General features: G+C 36.7%; 1 long non-coding RNA gene across 2 annotated transcripts; it reads right to left on the bottom strand.

Annotated features, from left to right (window-relative positions):
- Positions 1-232: 232 nt before the first annotated feature.
- Positions 233-6,216, bottom strand: LOC145064960 (uncharacterized). Of its 2 annotated transcripts, XR_013688167.1 has the most exons (4): positions 6,060-6,216; positions 2,012-2,044; positions 1,650-1,724; positions 233-529 (listed from the first exon to the last, which is right to left on the bottom strand). It is a non-coding gene; the product is annotated as an uncharacterized LOC145064960 (long non-coding RNA). The 2 variants fall into 2 exon arrangements; XR_013688166.1 differs by lacking the exons at positions 233-529; positions 1,650-1,724; positions 2,012-2,044 and adding an exon at positions 4,383-5,003.
- Between the last annotated feature and the right edge of the window lie 828 nt (positions 6,217-7,044).

A 7,044-nucleotide genomic window follows, 5' to 3' on the forward strand; every position in this document is an offset into this window, starting at 1 on the left:
CAGCCGATTGCGCGCATTGCATTCTCCCATTTTCCTTACAAAATTTGTTTTCAAGAAATTTAACTTTGGTTTCTTTTTGAAAAGCACTTGTTACCATTTCCTCAGTTTGAGTTCTGACACACCTAGAAGTGTGCCCGAATCTCTCAAACCAAGGCTCTGATACCAACTTGTAACGACCCAATTTTTAGAAACTTTTTAAACTTTTAATTTCACAAACATCATGCATAAGAAGTACAAAAATCCAAATACATATCCATATTATTTTTGAATTCGAAGTACAAATGCTAATTGTGAAAACACTTGAGAATGCATGCCATGTCATCAAGTCGGGCCCTTACCCTTATCAACTGTAACGACGTAAAATTTCAAACAATTTTTCATTTTTAAAACATACTTTCAATCACATCATAATCACAAAACATAATGGATTCACTGTGTCATAGCAAAACATGTCCCATAATCTCAACAACATAAACTCCATAAGTGTGTACGGATCATGCCGACGCCTTCCCGTGATCCTCGCTCGTACCTGAAACACATAACATAACAACTGTAAGCATAAATGCTTAGTGAGTTCCCCAAAATACCACATACCCCACATACGCCTTTCCAGGCCATGAATCTGTAGGATCTTCCAATCCATGTGTCTCAGGGGACTTCCGTCCCAAATCCCGGTAGACCTTCCGGTCCTACCCACATCGACCTTCCGGCCCGTACCCTCTTGACCTTCCGGCCTATATCATCTTGACCTTCCGGTCCTTACCATACGTAACATACATAACACATACATAAATATCATCTTGACCTTCCGATCCTTATCATACATAACATACATAACACATGCATATCACATACATCATAGCATACAAGACCTTCCGGTCACACATAGGTACCCTTCTAGGGACAGTATAGTGAGAAGACTCACCTCAATGAAGTCGGATAAACTCTCATGCTCAACGTCCCGACCTAGCCTCCTCCTATTATTCAAATAACATTTCCGATCAATACTCTCTCATGATCTCATCTCTACAGACTGGGTAGATTGCCATTCTACCCTTCCCTGAACTCTCCTGAATCAGTCTTGACCAGAAACCTAAAGTCAACGAAAGTCAACGGTCAACTTTGACCCGAATCGTTGAGTGCACAAAGGTGACTCGGCGAGTCTATGCGGGTCCTCTGAATCCTTTCAGTCTCTCTTGGATCGTCGAGTCTTTCTTCCACTCGACGAGTTACACCTGTCACGAATCGCGGGGCAACCCCGACTCGACTTGTCGAGTCCGCTCATGGACTCGGCGAGTTCATTCCATGCTCACACTCAAATACCCTTCTGAGGTCAGATCTGTTCCTCTAATCCATAGATCTGACCTTCCCAAGCTCAATAAACACGCAAAGGTTCGAACTTGACACTCATGCAACGTCAAAATGACTCTACTTGATGATTTAGCCCCAAATACAACATCCTAAGTCCATTTCTTCCATAACTCCTCATAAAGCAAGCTGGAATAAGTTCTCTAGACCACTATGGATCCAGATCTGATATCTAAACATGATAAGGGACCATATTCCCAACAAATCAACCTAATAAAGGGTATAGAAAACCCTAGATCCATGGATTCTTTAACAAAACAGAAAAAGGATCGATATGCTACCTCAAGGATGGTGTCCTTTGCTTGCAATCCACAAATAAGCAACCTCCTTGGCCTCCTCTAAGCTGGAATCAACTTCTTCTTGCAAAAAAAACCCACAAAGGTCCAATAATGGCTTCTTCTCTTTCATAAATGCTCAAGCACTATTAGGGTTTCTCTCAAGGGTCTGGTAGCCATAAATGGTGGCTATAAGACTCCTTAAATAGGGCTCAGGACCCAAGAATTATGGTTTCATTAAACAGCGTGGACTCGCCGAGTCCTCCATTAAATCAGACTAACACATGCGCGATCCCACTCGGCGAGTTTGAGCGCCTACTCGCCGAGTCCCTCTCTAATATTCAATATAAATACTTAAAATGAGATACCTGGGAATCTGGATGTTTCATCAATATAAGTACCTGAAACATTCAATAAAACTATAAGCACAAGCTTAGTGAGTTTTCCAATCACACAAATCATATAATCACATAATGTCATGCTCATACATATACATACAAGGTTTTCATGGACTCCCTCCATGGTCTTCAATGGAACGCCATGGGCTACCCCCATGGTCTTATATCCTCATGTCATGGGCTCCTCCCATGGTCTTGCCAAGTGTCATGGACTCATCCCATGGTCTTCACATAAACCCATGAATAAATCAAATAGCAAACCATTACACATTCTAATACTTATTATATCATATCAGTTAATGGGTCGGCCTTGGTGCTTTCGACCCATAACAGAAACAATTTCTTAAACACACAACCCTTTAACAGAAACAATATCTTAAATACAACTCAATATGTCCCAAACCCCTTAAAGGTCAAACTTGGTCAAAGGTCAGAGTCAACATCCTGAGTTAACCCAACTCACCGAGTTTCCCTCAACTCGTCGTGTTTCTCTATCACCTGTACAGATCAGGAAAAATCCCATCAACTCGTCGAGTTCACTAATGAACTCGTCGAGTTGGCCAGAAATCCAACCTCTTAATGCATTGAGATAATACCATCGAATATAGGGACTCCAGATCTCATATCTTATCCAAAATTATGTCTAGAAAGGTAAAGTTTCCAACTTTACCCTTAAGAACCATCCAAAAAGAAGCAAACCCAAACCCTAGGCTCTTTAGAGTGACTCTTAGTCCATTAAGCCCTTTAACTCTCCCAATATAGCCCCTAAACACAGATCTAGGGTCCAAAGGTCAAATAATCATGTAAAGTTTGCAACTTTACGTCCATGCAACCTAGAAATACACTTTAGAGCTTAAGAAGGACTTACTAAGGGACTTATTGCATGAATGGGGCTTGGAACGAATAATGTTTGCAACTTTCAGCCATGAAAGGTCATGAAGGGGTTAGATCTAACATAATAACCCCTGGAACATTCAACATCTTGGCTAGCCTAACCAAAATCCCAAAATCATGCTAAAACTTCCATTAAAGAGATCTAGATGATAACAAAGCAAGATGTCGAATTTATACCTCAAGAAGACTGCTATTGGTGAAGAGTTTTTGGATCTATAGTCCTTCTTCTAAGCTAGATGTTTCCAACTTCCAAGCTCCTTCCAAAGAACCACCAAAATCAATTCTCAAAGCTCTCACACACTCAATCTTGAAAGGATAAACGAACTTAGGGTTTCTGAGCAAAGGGAGGTTGGTAAGGAGGCTAGCCAAGGGGGTTAAGTCCTTTAAATAAGGTGCAACACCCTAAAATTAGGGTTTCATCTTTAGCCGCCAACTCGTCGAGTTGGGACTCCCCAAATCGTCAAGTTGGGTCATAAAAACCCGCGACCACAAAATTCTCATCACGACGAGTTGGAGCTCCCCAACTCGTCGAGTTCCCACAAAATCCAATATTTTTTAAAAATGATTTATACCTGAACAAAGCGTGACATTGTTGTTTCTTTCAACTGAATCATATGTTTATTTGAACAGATGAATTTAATGATTTTTTCACACATTAGTCATTAAACCTCAAATCCCTTATAGTTTGATTAATTTATTTGGATATTCTTCTTTGGTTGTAAAGGAACTACTCTAAAAATTTCAAATTTCTATCCTTATTTTGATGGAATTCAGGTTGATTGGGTTCATCTTAAGATTATTGAGCTGAATGGATTATTCCTAATTTGTATATTTCTCTTTGGTGTTTATCATATTAGGCGTGCTTCATCAAGGATTCTGTTGGGAGTTGTTACCTTTCCAAGTGTTGCAATTTCAAAGCTGATATAGTTATTAAAAGCTTTGTCATTGCTTGAAGTAGAAGACACATAGTTTCTAAAGCAAATCCTCTTTTACTTGATGGAATCAATAATCACACAAGCACACACACACACAAATTCATAGAATTCAATTATAGGAAATAAAAAGCAAAATTATTCGTTCCTGTGATGTTATTACCTTCTGTATTTTCTTATCTCTCCTTTTACAAAGGTTGAATTCATAAGGTTACAATATTGGATTATTGGGTCACTTCTACTTGTTGAAATCTTTAGAGAGAGAACAAGAAAGAGAGAAGATTAAGACTTGTCAGAGATAAACTATGGTGGCCGCCGGAGGTGAACGGTGGTGGCCGCCGGAAGTGAACGACGGTGGTATCAGTGATGAATAGTGTTGGTAAAGGACCAACTACGAAAGAAATTTAAACCATAAGGGTTATTCGTGTAATTTAAAACAACTGGTTAACGGATGAATGGTTAAAAACTAACCATAATGGTGTGATTGACAAGCACGGTAAAAGTTAAATGGTCTATTGCACAAAAAAAACATAATTATCAAATCGGACAAAAGTTAATCCAAACATTTTTTTAAATCTCATTTTCCAAAAAACTATAAGTCAATAACGACTTATCCCAAAAGGCATTTTTGAGACTAAAAAGCACTCCCAAACACCCCCATAGTCTCCATTTACAAATACATTTAGAAAAGTATTAATCTAGACCAAGAAAATCTAGAAACTAGTAATGGGGATGGGAATACATTAACATTAGACCATGGGTACTTAGAGATTCTTCTTCATTTTTCTCGTTTGGATCCTCTTCTCGACCTCGCAGACGATTTGCTGTAGATTCCTGTTGTAGATTCCTAGACTGTGTATTTGTTGATCATTGAATTTTTGTTTCGTGGTAACTACATAGTTAGTTTCTATCATCGATTGATCTCACATACTTTCTCCTCCAATCACTTAATTTATCTAAAGTACTATTTTAGGATTTTGAAAAGCATAATTCTATTATAGTGTTGCACTACTGCTTCATGCGTGATACAGTTAGCCATTTGCGGATCTGCGATCATGTATCTCTGTCGTGAGCTTCAAACCAGGTAAGAAACAGCTTCCATCGACCTGTCTTCTAATACTTGATTTCGTTCCTTCCTGTTGGGATTTGATATCTTTATCGATAATCTTTAGGTGAACCTTTAAAGCATAAATAACAACTATATTGTCTACATAAAAGATGCAACCATAGTTGAACCTTCATGTTATTCGAAGGAATGGAGCATACATTATTACATGAATAGATTCCAATAGGAGAATGTTTCTGCTGCACAAAGGGTTGGGTTATTTTTCTAACCTTTCCCCCTCCAACAACTTGGGGTATGGCTACTATTACCTTCAACCATCTACCTACCCACATATGTTGTCACCTCAATATATAGGTGTATGCAATGTCCTTTCAACTTAGATAGTATATCCTCATGATTTTGGGTGAAATCAATAAAAGTGTTATGCTTATAGCAGGTACAATCAGGAATACATAAAGGGTTGGAATAGTTTGTAGGTGAATCTTGACCAACTGACAGAGTGTTCAATCCTTGTTTTTCCATAAACATGACAAGAAATTTTCAAGTACAATACATCCACATCCACAGGATCAAAGTTTAACAATTATCAAGTTATGGAAAAACCTAATAGTTTGCATAAATCAAATCGTTGTAAACAACAACTTAACAACAGATAATTTAAAACTTGGAATAATATAATGAAATGATAGAATACAAACAAAAACATCTATTGCTACGGTGAAAGTCATGCTAAAAAGAAAAAATCAGGCCTGTACACACGCAGATCAGTGGAAGACGGGAGAGGAAATGGAATTCTGTGGTTGTTCAATTTTCTCCATCAGACTGCTAGTGAGATAAGGCTTATAAAGTGCAGTGTATATGAAACATATCTAAGTTTTCTAACAATAAACTAGGGGACTGTATTTGGTACGCAATGGACAAAAATACTTCACATTTCAAAATTTTGCAACGAGAGGTTCCTAGAAATCTGAAAGTATAGTCACATAAGTCGAACAAATTAGAAATTTCATACCTTAATTCTCAAGCGGCGAGATCAGGAATATGTAAGTTGATAATCACTAGTTATGGAATCAAAACATACATATTGTTTAAGCAACGATCTACACGAAAGGAAGCATAAAGATACCTTAGAAAGAGGTGATGTAGACGAAGAATGAAATAGATGTTGTTGGCAGCCACGACGGGAGCTGATTCACACAGAGGAAGGGCCCAGGGAGAGGGAGAGGATGGGCACGGTGGTTTCCAGAGAAAGATCGTATTATTGGGCCTTAGTTAAACATACATATTCCTTAAGCAACAATTTGCATGATTAAGCATAAAGATACCTTATTAAGCAATGATCTACACGATTAAACATAAAGATACCTTATTAAGCAACCATCTACACGATTAAGCATAAAGATAACTTAGATATATTTGGTTTGTTTTTTTTAAAAGTGAAATTGAATTTTTAAAAAATGATTAATAATAATAATAATAATAATAATAAAGATAATAATAATAATAATAATCAACATAAAGATACCTTATTAAGCAACGATCTACACGATTAAGCATAAAGATACCTTAGATATATTTGGCTTGGTTTTTTTAAAAGTGACATTGAATTTTTAAAAAATGATTAATAATAATAATAATAATAATAATAATAATAATAATAATAATAATAATAATAATAATAATAATAATAATAATAATCAACATAAAGATACCTTATTAAGCAACGATCTACACGATTAAGCATAAAGATACCTTAGATATATTTGGTTTGGTTTTTTTAAAAGTGAAATTGAATTTTAAAAAAATGATTAATAATAATAATAATAATAATAATAATAATAATAATAATAATAATAAATAAATAAATAAATAAATAAATAAATAAATAACAATAACAATAACAATAAAAAAATAATAATAACAATAACAATAACAATAAGACACCCAGGGCGGATCGGATAGATTGTAGGCCCTGCGAGGCAGTCCAGTCAGGCCGAAGGCCCGAAGAGCGGTCTAGATAGGCTGAAGGCCTGTAAGGCGGCCTAGTCATGTTGAAGGCTCTGTATGCGTGTTGTTTGTTATTGATATATGTTTTGTGTGTTGGTACTTTG

The sequence above is a fragment of the Lactuca serriola genome, chromosome 7 (genome assembly GCF_051521515.1).
Source record: "Lactuca serriola cultivar US96UC23 chromosome 7, Lser_US96UC23_V15, whole genome shotgun sequence".
Taxonomy (NCBI): Eukaryota; Viridiplantae; Streptophyta; class Magnoliopsida; order Asterales; family Asteraceae; genus Lactuca; species Lactuca serriola.